At 44.4% G+C, this 15,220-nt stretch overlaps 1 protein-coding gene across 3 annotated transcripts in view; it reads right to left on the bottom strand.

Annotated features, from left to right (window-relative positions):
• Nucleotides 1-6,070: 6,070 nt before the first annotated feature.
• LOC137562675 (solute carrier family 2, facilitated glucose transporter member 1-like) overlaps nucleotides 6,071-15,220 on the bottom strand; it is a 63,000-nt gene continuing 53,850 nt past the window's right edge. For all 3 annotated transcript variants that reach the window (XM_068274236.1, XM_068274234.1, XM_068274235.1), the window contains exon 12: nucleotides 6,071-6,218. The gene's annotated coding sequence lies outside the window, so the exon portion shown is untranslated. The remainder of the gene's footprint in view (nucleotides 6,219-15,220) is intronic.

Raw genomic sequence — 15,220 nt, 5'->3', positions numbered from 1 at the left:
TGCTTTGCTTCGCTGAAATATTCATGTCGATGATGGGTGGGGAGGAAGTGTCAGTACTTCCTTCTCTCTGCCTGTCCTTAGTCCCGCCCCCTCCATTCACCGCTAATGGTTCGTATATGCTGTTACAGCACACACACAGCGCACTGGGGAGTTGTGTGTGATCTTGTAGTAATTGAGGTCAGAACAATAGTGTACTAATAGCTGTATTAGTACGCTATCATTCTGACCTCAATTACCACAAGACCGAACACAGCATAGCTCTCCTGTGCACTGTGTACTGTAGCAGCATATAGGAACCATAAGTGGCAAGTGGAGGGGGAGGGACTAAGGACAGGCAGAGAGGAGGAAGTACTGACACTTCCTCCCCACCCATCATCAACGTTCTTCTCAAGCGAATATTTTAGCTGAGCAGAATGGGGACACAGGGGGCGCTGGAGAGGGAGGGTGGTGCTGTGTGACATATGTCGCAGCACTACACATAAATCAGTATTAAACGTATGTTTATTATAAAGTAGTTCAGGGGTAATTTAAGGTGCATCAATCAACAGCCCTATGAGATCATCTTGGCCTGAGCAGTTCAGGCAGAAGGATTGAGGCTGCAGGTTGGCTTGAAGGATAGTAGCAGCACATGCAGTGGCTCATCCAACAAACTTCTAGACTTCTATGGTAAGTTGAAAAGGACGTGTACCGGCAGTCAAGCCTGAAAAAAAGGTTACTTTTATTGTAGACAAAGCAATCTCTGATATCGAACATCCATAAAACGGCTCAGTCAGGATATCATTGTACAATCCAAAGTTTCAGCCGAGGTGAGAGCAACAAGGGGTGGGTGATTGGGAGATCAAAGGCTGGTCATGATGGCCGTTTCGCGTAAAAACTTTTGTTCACGTGGAGTCCGAGTGTCAAACCTCTAGACTTGGTGAGTACGGTATACTTTTTTCACTTGTACCACTGAACACCAATGATTGGGGTGGTGGACTAAGCGACACCCCCAATTCCCCCCATAACATAAAGGTAGCCTGAGGTATTATCCCTCCAATATAGGCAGCTTGAGGTGTCCCCAGAGTAATACTTCATCTCCTACTAAGAAGTCGTTAATCATTACTTGCTGACTAGGTCCTGGTATTTCTCTATTTATCCGACTACTTTCACAGTCTTCAGCCTTCTGATGGCCTAAATCTTCTGGTGCTCTACCCTGTACAACCTACTTTATATGAAGAATTTAGACAGAGGTGTGATCCAGATTCATCTGTTCCTCAACCAGGAAGAACAACAAGTGATACTGAAAGTTTTCTGGAAGCTGGAACTAATGAAGGAAACAAAAGTAAGAATCCAGATGAACCTATTATTCATGCTCAGGGTAGAGCACCAGAAGATTTAGGCCATCAGAAGGCTGAAGACTGTGAAAGTAGTCGGATAAATAGAGAAATACCAGGACCTAGTCAGCAAGTAATGATTAACGACTTCTTAGTAGGAGATGAAGTATTACAACATAGAACAGATACTTCTCGAAGAAAGGAAGTGGAATTGTATTGGCAACCGATGCTACAACCTCAACGGCTCAAGCGTTCTAAACGGACACAGTGTTCATCGGAAACCATTCAGCTTACAAACGTCAAGGTAGCTCAAGGCAAAGAGTTTGAGAAGTCAGAGAAGGGAGAGCAAAGGTGCTCTACACAAACAGAACTAGACCACGAGTCAAAATGGAAAAATACTCAACATTCCCCACTTCCTGAACAGTTCGGAGTATATGTAGACACTGTGACTTGGTTAAAAGAAAAATTGTAGGGACTACAATTTGAAAAAAAGGGGGTGAATGTAACCCTGTGTGTGTGTCATTGCAACAGACACACACACCAAGGGTTACAGATGCATTTACTTTTTGTGAAAGTGCTGCTGTAAAGGGAACCTGCAGGTGCTGTCAGGTGGAGCCCATGAGCAGGAAAGAAGAGAGAGAAGCTGGGCATGTGCAGGGAGGAAGTAACAGTTGAGTTTTACAGTTGAAGGCTAGTGAGGGGGAGGAGTCAAGTAGCCATGGAGACTGAGGTGATGAGGCAGCAAGAAATAGTGTGTCAGGATACTATACTGTACTGCAGCAAGAAATACGCTTGATTTGTGAGGAAATAGAGTAGAGACACGGGAAGAGACCAGCCATTGGTGAGACGGTCTGAGCAAGGCAGAGGCACAGACAAGTAAGCACTTACCGGAAACTGAACTAAGGAAGAGAAAAAGAGCTGCAGACATTACATGAGAGGAGAGAGACCACTCACAGCTACAGGCCAGTAAAGAGCAGCAATACTGGAGAGATAAGCCAGAAGAGAAACAGTAAGCAATAAGAAAGAAAGACAAGGATATTAAAATGTACCTGTAACAGAGAGAGATAACAGAAAACAGCAGAGACATTACAGTGACACAGAGACAACAGGACAGCAATGCATACAAGAGTGACACAGAGCAACAAGTGACAGGATTACAGAAAAGGAGTGAAGACTGCAGTGCAGTGTCTGAAGAGATTGTGTGACAACAGCTGGCAGACAAAATACAGAGAATACAGCGGTGCTTCTTATACATTAAGTGATCATTCACAATTATCAATTCAACATATTTGTCTCATCCTGGATGTTGCTAGGTAACCACCAGACATTTCTCTACTTTCCCTTCTGTCCTATGCAAGAATTCAGATCCACTTTAAAAAGACAGCAGTGAAGAAGTGACAAATAGCAGAGTGCTGTGTATGGAAAATTCTGGCAAGTAAATGCTAATAAACTGAATTACTTATATGGTTCCTGAACTAGCCCTGATCCTAACAGGCTGAAGATAAGAAGTTTATGAATGTTTTGTCACTAAACTATTTTTTATCCATATCATTTAATACAAATATTTCTTAAAAAGAACTTGATTGGTGTCTGGAGGATTTCTTTACAGTTAAAGCATTATAGAGGTGTTACATTGGTAGCATTAGGATCCCCCAATATAGGTAGCCTGAAGCATCTCCCCAGCACGGGTAGCCTCAGGTGTTTCCCCAGTATAGATATCGTGAGGCGTCCCCCCAGTATAGATATTGTGTGAGGTGTCCCCCCAGTACAGGTAGCGTTAGGTGTTTGTCCCCACTCCCAGTGTAACACTGCTTCTCTTCACTGCAGCTGCTCAGCGTCTCTTCTCTATGGTAGCTGCTTCATCTCTCAAGACTTGACTGGCGGGTCACATGATGATGACAGACTTTGCTGGAGCCAGGCAGGGAGGGTGCTAGGTGGAATGTAAGTAAACACGATGCCTGGTGATGTAAAAGTAAAAATTCTACTTACATAGTTACATTGTTAGTTTGGTTGAAAAAATACATTTGTCCAATTAATATACAATTAATATAATCCAGTTAATATACAAATCTGTCCACAAAACCTGTCCAACCTACATTTCTGATCTTACTCAGAGGTACACACCTAGCCGCTCACTCCGCTCTACCAATGAACTTCGCCTAACCGCCCCCCGCATCACCCAGTCCTATGCACGCCTCCAACACTATGGAACTCCCTACTTCCACCCATTAGGGCAGCCCCATCCTTCAACATCTTCAAGAAGGCCCTCAAAACTCACCTTTTCACTCTGGCCTACTACCCCTCACAAGTGCTCTAAACCCACAGCTGAACTCTGGTCCCCTACCTTTCAAGTCCTTACCTCTCCCTCTAGACTGTAAGCCTTTGGGCAGGGTCCTCCTCCTTTTGTGTCCTACCTGATAATGCACCTCCATTACTGTGAACCCATGCTATGCATCTGAGTGAACCTAACTGGCCTAATCTCCATGCTCCATCCAGTGACTAAGCATTACCTGGTACTCATACTGTGCTGTGTGATCTGGTCTTTCTTGTATTCCTGTATTGTCATATTGCTGTATGTCACCCCTAAATATTGTCTGTAACCTAAATCAATGTCCAGCGCTGCATAATATGTTGGCGCTTTATAAATACAATAAATAATAATATGGGATACAGTTTTGGGCACCATACTCTGGTAAGGACATTGACTTTCTAGAATGGGTACAGACGGGCTACTAAATTGATCAGAGGGATGGAAGATCTCACTTAACAAGAAAGGTTGGATAAAGTGGGTTTATTTAGCTTGGTAAAAAGGTGACTGAGAGGTGAGCTGATTAACATGTATAAATACATCAGAGGGCAGTACAAATGCTTGACCAGGGAGCTTTTTGTCCCTAGGGTCATACAACAGACAAGGGGACATGTCCTGCGTATGGAGGAAAGACGATTTTTGCCATGTATTTAGAAAGGGGTTCTTCACAAGTTTACAGTGTGAGTGGTTAAAATCTGTAATATCTGACCTCAGGAAGTAGCTATAGCAAACTTGATATCTGCATTTAAAGAGGAATTGGATGCTTACTTGCATTAAAGGGCATCCCCGCCTATAATTACTGGGTAATTCCTGGGAGAGTTGATCCAGGGATTTATCTGACTGCCATCTAGAGTGGGGAAGGAATATTTCCCTTCTAAAGGTGGCCACTAATGATCCAATCTTACCATTTCTATGTAATATAAGGTAACTTCCTGAAGTATCCATTCAGTATATTCACTCAGTTTACCCTTATACTACATAGATTTGGTAAGATTGGATGAAAAAGATTGGATCGTTAGTGGCCACCATAAGGCTAATTGGCCCAGACCTTGTTAGCTATAGGCCTTGCGGGACCCCGCTGCCAACAGGTTCCCATTTTGAATATGATCCATTTCCTTGGAGCTGCATGATGTTAATTTAGTATGGTGTGCAGTGCTTCATAGAAGGTTTCTTCTCTTCCTCATTCATTGATTTGACTCCACTCTTTGTGACCATATAATTCTTTGCACACCAGGTGTATCTGCCAATCACAGCCTCTTTCAGCTGTTGCATAGGCATGTTCATAGCGTCACATATGCTGTCTATCCATCTTGGGCTCTGTCCTCCTCTTCTTCTTTTGCTCTCATTTTTCCCAGCATCAAGGATTTCTCCAAAGAATCTAAACTTCTCATTATGTGAACAAAGTATTTGAGTTTTAATAGTAGTATCGACCCTTCTAGTTAACACCCTGGCCTTATTTATTTAAAGAGAACCAGAGATGAAGCACCCTCATGTATTTTACCTTATAAATCAGTGGGAGATGACAGTAAACACCCAATCTGCTCTTTGTTTCATTGTTCTCTGTTTAATCTGACTGTTATCACCTCTGATAAGAATCCCCGACTGAGCACTCAGTCTAGCTTTGCTACGGAAAGATTATAGCTGAGTCTGTCTTCTCTGGTGTCTTTTCAAGCCCAAGCCTGCCCCCTTGTGGCTCTGCTATAATGACTCAGCTATAATTATTCCCGGCAAAGCCAGATTGAATGCTCAGTCCGGGATTTTTATCACAGCTGATAACAGACACTTTTAGCAGTGAGGATGAAACAGAGAGCAGGGTAGGTGTTTTTTCTAATGTTCCCACTGATATATATGGTAAAATACACAAGGGTGCTTCGTCTCTGGTTCCCTTTAAGTATTGATTAGTTTGATCTTCTGGCAGTCCACTTAAAGTGGACCCAAATTAAAAATACAAGATTTCAGAAATAAAATCTATTTTCTAAATTATAATAATAAATAGCAGCCTTTTTTCAGCTGCATGATGACAAATATAAAATATTTTACATTTATTGGAGAAACCCCTCCCCTTCCTTTCAAATTGCCGGGAGAAAATCCGGCAAACTGGTGCAGTAGGTGGTGTCCGGCAATGGAGGAATTGCTAATGGCTGCCCCCAGTATAACCCTAGTAATGAAAAGAGAAGGGTGAAAAGCATGCACTGAAATGCTCATAGGCTTGAAGGAGAGTTTATTTATCCTTGTATGTGTCAGAGTGGTGCAACTAAATATTTTTAATTAAAAAAAATGTTTGGTTTGGGTCCGCTTTAATACATATATCATCATATAATCAGAGTGAGGACTGAGAAAATATCTTTAAAAAAGCCCCTCCAGGTAGAAAGATAAAGATATTTCTACTCCTGCAAGGCAGAACATGTGGTATAGAGAAACAAGGTAAAAAAAATCATAGGACAGTCTGTTTTTTTATTTTGATCAATTTATTGTGACGGATTGCTGTGTGTGCTGTATAGATTATCCATGGTGCAGGGCTGGGCTGTCTTGCCATCTTATCACTGACTGGATCTTTAAGTTGACCTTCTTAATTTATCATAGAGAGACATAGCATTCTGTACAAGGAGGAAAAGGCAGTAGATTAGAACATTACGGCTTTCCATATACTCGCTGAAACAGAACAATTTATAATTATTACAAATTGCTGTATGAGTGTCCTCTCTCCCGCTGTCTGACACCAAAGTCTGCCTTATGGTGGCCATACACGGTACAATAAAAACTTTCGATTTTCCCGTTTATTCGATCTAAATGATCGAATTGATTGAAAGTTAAAAATATTTTTTTTTTCGATCAAGAAATTCGAGCGATTATCTCGTTTTTTCGGGAAAAATGATCGGACATGCTGGAACAATCTTTATATTCGATCTAATTGAATAATCAAACTAAATTATCTAATTGAAAAATTGTACCATGTATGGCCACCTTTAGAGAAGCTCCTCAAGAGGAGATCAGGCCAGAATGGAGGCAAGTTTAGCTTCACCTTGGAGGGTTATCTGTTATTTTACCGACCTCCTCTGCCTTTCATCTGCTGTGCCTGAGATAAGTCCTTCCAGCTTACAGAAACCACAGACCATTTAGCGCAGAATACACTCCCACACAGATGTTTTGTGAACTCTAATGAGATCAGATGGAGGTGCTGTGATTTTAGAGGCATATTTTGGATCATTATTATAGCGCCAACATCTTCCGTAGCGCTGTACAGAGTATATCGCCTTGCCACTTAACTGTCCCTCAATATAATCCCTACTATAGTCATATGTCATGTATCATAGTCTAGGGCCAATTTAGGGGGAAGCCAATTAACGTATCTGTATGTTTGGAGGAAACAGGAGTACCCGGAGGAAAGCCACACAGACACGGGGAGAACATACAAACTCCTTGCAAATGTTGACCTGGCTGGGATTCAGACTGGGGACCCAGCGCTGCAAGGTGAGAGCACTAACCACTACGCCACCGTGCTGCCCGAATTTAGATCTGCCTCCTTTTATATCTAATGCTCTTTTTGCCTTTATGCAGAGGGGGAGGGAAACACTGGTAGAACAATCTGAGCAAATGTCCGCATGCTTTAAATGACATCAGAAGAGAAAAAAAAAATCACATCTGGATGCAGCAGATCTTCTGGGATCAGAGCGAAAGGCACCTTATTTAGGGCTGTGACCCACTAGAGCAGCCTTTCTCAACCTTTTTACCCTGGAGGAACCCTGCAAATAACTTTTGGATCTCAAGGAACCCCTGCAAACAATTGTTTGATCTCGAGGATCCCCTGCATTTATTTTTCAAGATGCATGGTCTTTAAAAGTAGGTTAGGCTGTTAATTTCACTATCTTCTATTACACTGCCACTCATTATACTGCCTCCTGACCCCTCAATTTAGTGCTTCTTGTTACAGTAACACCTATTATCAGGGCCGGATTTACAGCTCAGGAGCCTATAGGCACAGACGTTCTGGCGCCCTAAGCCCCACCCATCAGCACAGGCCACACCCACAAGCCATGCCCCTTGACTGGGCTCTGCTAAGGATTGAGCTTGATCCTTACAGGTGACAGTTATAATAGGAGCCTCATCAGTCCTTAAAGAGAATCCAAGGCGCAATTTTTAAATCTTAACAGGACCCAGAGGCGTGCTCTGTGCACAATGACATGCCTCTGTGTCCTTCTATAGCCGCCGCCAGCCCCCCCATGGCTCTGCTGTCCCCACTGAAAATATCGCCTGGCTAGCGACAATCTGCTTGTCACTAGCCGTTTTGTTTACCTAAGGCTTGTCAAACAGCCTCCTCCGCATTGCCGCCTCCATTACAGGCTCCCCCCATCGCTCCCCGCCTCTGCTAGCTTCCTCCAATCAGAAGTACTTCCTGGGTCGCGGCTTGGCTTCTGATTGGAGGAAGCTAGCCAAGGCGGGGAGCGGCAAGGTGAGCCTGTAATGGAGGCGGCAATGCACAGGAGGCTGATTGACAAACCTCAGGTAAACACAACGACTAGTGACAAGCAGTTTGTCTCTAGCCTAGGAATATTTTCAGGGGGGACAGCAGAGCCGGGGGGACTAGCAGTGGCGATAGGGCACAGAGGCATATCATTGTGCACAGAGCATGCCTCTGGGGGCTATTAAGATTTAAAAATTCTGCCTCGGGTTCTCTTCAAAGTGAACTGTAACTGAATAAAAAAAAAGAAAGAAAGAAAGAAAAACTTTAAATGACCTAGGGCTTCTACCAGCCCCCTGCAGCCGCCCTGAGCCCATGCTATCGCAAAGCGATCCTCCGTTGCCCCGCAGAGACCCTGTGTCACATGCTCTGCGCATGCGCATTTCGAAAAAAATCTTAACTACACATGTGCCGAACGCAAGAGGGTCTTTGCGTTCTGCACATGGCCGCAAGAGGGTCTTTGCGTTCTGCACATGGCCGCAAGAGGGTCTTTGGGGGAACTGGAGGGACACTTAGTGACAACCCAGATACTGGGCAGCTGCAGGGGGCTGGTAGAAGCCTTTTTTTTTTCTTTTACAGTTAAAAGTTTTAACCCTCACTGATCTCCCCATTTCTCTGGCTGAGAGACTACAATACTCCCCACATCTGAACAGTGTCCCCTGCTGAGGAAATCCTATTAAGCTTCCCTTTATTCTTTCAAGTGGTCCCCCTCCCCATTTGACACCTAGGACCTGGCTTACAGCAGTGTTTCCTAGGGGGACACCTCAGCACTGACCAGCTGTTACCTGACCTGATCAGAGCAGCAATGATCAGGTCAGGTGACAGCTGGACAGAGCTGCCTGTCACACTATGGAAACACTGAGCAGCATGACAGGATTGCCTGTGCAGGGGACACAGTTCAGAAGGAGGCAAGGGGGGAGTATTGTAGCCTATGCTAGGAAAAGGAGGGGGAGGTTCATAGGTCCCAAGCCTCTGCATTAGGGATCAGTCACTTACTCTGTCACAGGTAGCTGGCTGCAATCCAAGTAGTTTGTGTAACTGCACGCTGGTCCTGTGATGTAAGTGGAGCAGGAATGGCATGGTCCATGGACGGCACAGTAATGTTCAAAAGACCCGGAAAGAGACTGCACCAATAGAAGACACGGGAGGGGGGAGCAGAGCTGTAGCCCATACGCTGTGCAGCTATTCTCCTGAGACCTGAGGCCATTTGTCACAGCGCTCCCTGAAGCAGCCCCTTGCCTGTCACTTCACTCTCCAGCCCTGCACAATGTTAAAAAGGACGGGCATAAACGGAGCTTCTAGTATTCAGCCTAGCTCTGCTCTCAGCCTCCCCCCCCCCCTTCCACAGACTTTATGGTGGTAGCTCCCTCTAATAGTTCCCGGCAGCCAGAATAAGAAAATAAACAAAGCCAAGACAGTGCACGCCCCCCATGACTACTAAAGCCTGCACGCAACTGAAGCGCTGCGTCCTGACGTCCTGTGAGAGTCACAGCAGCAGCCGGAGATTCTGTCAATTGCTCGGGATACCTGGCATTGCGCTACAGGCGGTATGGGGCGGGCGGGCCAGGTTAGTCATCGCTATCTGATCATGTAGGGGGGCTTTCAGGTGCCGCCTTTGCCCCCCCTAAGGCGCCTATAGGCACGTGCCTATAGTGCCTAATGGTAAATCCGGCCCTGCCTATTATAGTGTGCTCTATTATACTTCCCCCACGATGGGAGAAACGCCAAGGAACCCCTGCAGAGTCCTCAAGGAACCCTGGTTGGGAAAGCCTGCACTAGTGCGATTTTGGTCATGTTTAATTGCCAACAATTGCTGGCTAGTCCAAAAACTTTTTGCCAATAAAAGTGGGTGGTGGTGAACCCTTTAGTGCAATCGAAGGACATGCAGCATTTTGGGCTAGTTTGCACTCCAATGCTAAGTATAGAAGAGCTGCAAAATTGCTTTTGAATCACTTTTCAAAGCAATTTTGCAGCGATTAGGGGGCGGAATGTTTGTCCCTGTAAATACAGTTTCCATACTTTTGCCGATGTCCAGCTTATGTCCGTAGCCCCGCCCCTTAGCAGAAGAGGTCACACAACTTCTCTGATTGGTGCTACGGACGCACCTATGATCTCTTCTGCTACCAGGGCTGCCTTCAGGGCATCACAGGGGGGACTGCTGTATGGGACCCAAGTGAATCTGGGGCCCGGCGAACAATGCCACAAACATGGGCCCCAGCTGCAGTCTGTGTCTGTCCTTCTGGCTGCCCATTAATGTGGATGACAGGTAATGGGAATAAAGTAAACCTGAGATAAATGAGAGGAAAGGATTTTTACTTACCTGGGGCTCCCTCAATACCCTTCCGTCCCCTTCTGTTGTGCTCCTGTGAAGTCTGCACAATCTAGCTGGGTTGCAGGGCACTGCGCATGCACTGTTCTGGGGCGCGGGTCTCCCCCATTGTGCTTCCATAGCTGGGAGCATTTTTCGCAAGCACAGTTACAGACTTAATGACTGAACATACGCAGAACGCTCCCAGCCACGGGAGCGTGTGAAAGGCAGACGCACGGCATTAGGGTGTTCTGAGATTGTGATTTGCCATGTGGGGTTAGAGGGGAGGGAGAAAGGCCCAGTAGGTTTGCCCAGTATGGGGCCCAAAAATGTAGGTCTGCTACAGACGGAAGCAAGATATCGGGAGCCTTGGTGAGTATGTAAAACTTTATTTACAGTGACAAATCACTAATTTCAAGTAAACTGTACAGTGCTTCTAAATGCAGCATATTGCTATTGCAATTCTCCTAGTGGGTTCCAGGCCCAACTCTACACTCTACCACTAAATTCACACTCAGGAACGCAAAACACAATTGCCTAGTATTCTGCAATTTCCGGCAATTGTATTTTTGTCATTCTCATTCCAGTGCTGCAATCGATACAGTGAGAGTAATCCCATAGGATTACTAGTGCAGCAGCGCTTTGCTGATGGCCGGCAATCAGGAAAGTGCGAAAGGCGTCCTGCACTAATCCCGCCTCTCCGCTCCTGCACCTTCACCAGTGTAAAAGTGAATAATTGCTCTATAACAGCAATCAATCACTGAAAGTTTAACTTGTTAACTACCGTTCCACGCCAATTGGTGTGGACACAGCGGCAGCCCCTGGACCACTCAATGCCAATTGGCAAGAAGTCCTGGGGGCGGGATTTTGCAGGAGATCATGTACACTGATGCGCGTGCACTGGAAATAATCGATCTGCCAGTAAATCTGCCAGAAAATCTCATAGTGTGTACCCAGCATAAGGCAGCGCTGTGCTGGGGACAGCCATGCGACACGACTGTCCCCCCTGGAGGCACGAAGGCGATCGGCTGTCATAGGCTGGCGCCTATGACAGCCGATCACTGTGACTGGCTGGCAGGTGAAGGGAGGGGTGGGTAGAAAAAAAATAGTACTATTTATAAAAAAAAAAAAAAAAGATACAAATAAAAAAATAAATAAATAAACATGCCAGCAGGGATCAGAGCCCACCAACAGAAAGCTCTGTTGGTGGGCAGAAAAGGAAGGTGGTGGTGGTGGGAATCACTTGTGTGCTGAGTTGTACAGCCGTGCAGCGAGGCCTTAAAGCTGCAGTGGCCTAAATTGTGAAAAATAGCCTGGTCACTAGGAGGGTGTAAGCCTACGGTCCTTAAAGAGAATCTGTACTGTAAAATTCTTACAATAAAAAGCATACCATTCTATTCATTATGTTCTCCTGGGCCCCTCTGTGCTGTTTCTGCCACTCCCTGCTGCAATCCTGGCTTGTAATTGCCAGTTTTATGCAGTGTTTACAAACAAAAGACATAGCAAGTGATACGCTGAGAGTAGCTCAGCGTGTGAGTCATAGAGAGTATGCAGGGGGCGTGGAGAGGGTGTGTATAGCTTCTATCCAATCACAAGCAGCACAGCACATTCCAGCTTGACTGCCTCAGCCCGACAGACCCAACAGAGGAGAGAAGATTAGATCATATAACAGAGATAATACAGCTACTGTGCAAATAGGAAAGGCTGCAGTTAGACAGAGCACGTTAGGACAGGTATAGGAAATTATAGGATAGAAGAAATAAGGATGAAAATTTTGTTACAGAGTCTCTTTAAAGAGAGTCTGAAGCGAGAATAGATCTCGCTTCAGACCTCATATATAGCAGGGGCACGTGTGCCCTTGCTAAAACGCCGCTATCCCGCGGCTTAACGGGGGTCCCTGTCCCCCCAAATCCCCTCCGTAATTCGGGGGAGCGCTTCCGCATTTGGGCAGGGCTAACCGCCGCAGCCCTGCCCCATGCGCGTCTGTCAGACGCGTATCTCCGCCTCTCCCCCGCCCCTCTCAGTCTTCCTTCACTGAGAGGGGCGGGGGAGAGGCGGCGATGCGCGTCTGATAGACGCGCTGGGAGGCAGGGCTGCAGCCGTTAGCCCTGCCTCCAGGAAGAAAAAAACCTACGACCAACTTGCGACCAAGGTTTGCGGGGGGTGGGTTGGGGGGACAGGGACCCTCGTGCAGCCGCGGGATAGCGGTGTTTTAGCAGGGGCACATGTGCCCCTGCTATATATGAGAGCTGAAGCGAGATTTAGTCTCGCTTCAGTGTCTCTTTAAGTGGTTAAAGGAAAAAAAAAAAAAGATTAACAAGTTTTAAGTGACAGGGTCCCATTAACTAATTATGTGTTTTAATTAAGTCTTAGATTGTCCTGAAAAAAAAACAATACATGTATTACTTCGATAGCATAAGCAATAAAAAGTTATTGCTGTATCAATAGTGACACAGCCGAAATGCCCAAATCATCAAGAATCTTAAAGTGACACTGAAAAGAAAAAAAACCCTCATGATATAATGAATTGGTTGTGTAGCACGGATAATTAATAGAACATTAGTAGCAAAGACAATAGTGTCATATTTTTTATTTTCAGGTAAATAGCTATTTTATAACATTGCATCATTCTCTAATAATTGCAGTTTCCACAATACACTCAGCATTTTAAATGATTTCACAGAGCAGGCTACTGACCCTTTTTCTCTGTAGAAAAACTTTAAACAAAGAAGAAACAATGAGAGACAGTTGTGATAAATGCTTCAAAAGACAGTGCTGTCCATGACTTTATACAGTCACAAAGCTCACAGAATCTCTTTTGCATAGATAACAACTGAAGTTTCTTAACTTTTCCTGTACTGGAAACAATATGAGACTTACAGTGCTGCCCATAATTATTCATACCCCTGGCAAAGTTTTACTTAAAGTTACTTTTATTCAACCAGCAAGTAATTTTTTGATGGGAAATGACACAGGTGTCTCCCAAAAGATAATACGACAAAGTACAAGAGGCCTTATTGTGGGGAAAAAAAAAAATTCTCAGCTTTTATTTACATTTGAGCAAAAAGTGTCCAGTCCAAAATTATTCATACCTTTCTCAATAATCAATAGAAAAGCCTTTATTGGCTATTACAGCAGTCAAACGCTTCCTATAATTGCAGACCAGCTTTTTGCATGTCTTCACTGGTATTTTTTTTTTTTTTTTTTTTTGTATTAAAAAGCTTTATTGAGCATATCAACAAATATACAAAGCTTTTGAAAGCAGAACAGATAAAACATAAGGTATAAGCATACCAACTAAACATCAAGAAAATATGGGGGAGCATCTAGAGGACATAGTGTAGATAGTTGGGCCGTCCGGCCTGGGAAATGGGGTACTCGGAACCTCCTTCTGAGATCCCAGGGGTCAGTCCATCCTACCTGTTTTGGTGTAGGATTATATTGCTCCCTCTAACACATACCTAAAACTTAAAAAAAAAAGAAAAGAAAAAACCACATACATAAAAATAAGAAACAGGATAAAAAGAAAGAAAGAACTATCAAGATACATTCCTGCATAAGGTATTTGGTTACAAGAGTCCTGAATAAATCAAAGCCTGAACATCATACTATAATGAATGAACACATATGTCCGAGGGAAATTAAGCATTCCTATATGTTTTCCAGGATTCCCAAATGAGATCAAATCTTGACATATTTTCAATGCTATAAAAATAAACCCGATCCATTATCATCATTAGGTCCAGACGTTGGGTAACCAGTGATAACTCTAGTTCTGTGGTTTTCCATTTGAAAGCTATTGACCACTGAGCGGCTAGTAGCATGTATCTATATAAAGGTCTAAATCTGCCTGGCACATCATCATTAAAAGTATACAACAGGGCCTGGGAGGCGGATAACGAAACCGGAAAGCCAAACACTTCTCGGATCATGGTTTTCCATGAATTCCAGAACCGCTGTGCTCTGGGGCAGTCCCAAAAGACATGCAGTATCGTTCCTTCCAATCCACATCCTCTAAAACAAGACGATGAGACCGAGGGATATATTTTATGAATTTTTGCCGGGGTGTAATACCAGCGAAATAAGATCTTGAGTGCCGTGTCTTTGACCATATTAGATTTGACTACACCAGAGACAGCGGTCCGGATATAAGACCAATCTGTTGGCTCAAATTGAGTACCTAAGTCGCGCTCCCAAGCTCTCATATATGTTAGTTTATTCTCACTGTCACAACCTATCAGCTGGGCATATAAAGATGAGATTAATCCTTTTTGTCGTGAAGATCCAAAATAGAGTGACTCAAACAGTGAGGGTTCAAACTCTGGGGGTGAAGAAAAGATGGAAGAGAAGTAATGTTTTATCTGACAAAAACGAAAAACCTCCTCTGGGGGGGCATTTTGACTAAATCTGAGCATATTAAAGGTAACTGGAACATCTCTAATCCAAAATTTATTGGCAGTTGAACGGCCTTTATCTCTCCACCAGGAAAACAACTGTGGGTTCCTAAAAGCCGGAATAAAGCGAGCATTTCCAAAGATGGAGATCCTGGAGGAGGGAAAGGTCATAAGCTTATATGATGAGGCAATCGAGATCCATAGCTTAGTCAGTGACGAAACAATCCTGTTCCTGCCAGCAAGAGTTGATGTATCTCTTTTAGTTACAACCGTGACCAAAGTAGATAGGTAGAATGGGAAAATTGTGGTAGATTCAAATTGGTACCAGGTGGGAGGGTTAGATTTTATTCCCCAATCTAAGATTTGACTGAGCTTAGAGGCTAAGTAATAATGCCATAGGCTGGGTAAGCCGATACCACCCTGTAAAGGGGGTCTGTA

Source organism: Hyperolius riggenbachi, chromosome 3, assembly GCF_040937935.1.
Source record: "Hyperolius riggenbachi isolate aHypRig1 chromosome 3, aHypRig1.pri, whole genome shotgun sequence".
NCBI lineage: Eukaryota > Metazoa > Chordata > Amphibia > Anura > Hyperoliidae > Hyperolius > Hyperolius riggenbachi.
The sequence above is the reverse complement of the archived record's forward strand: the minus strand, read 5'-3'. Positions and strand labels throughout refer to the sequence as shown.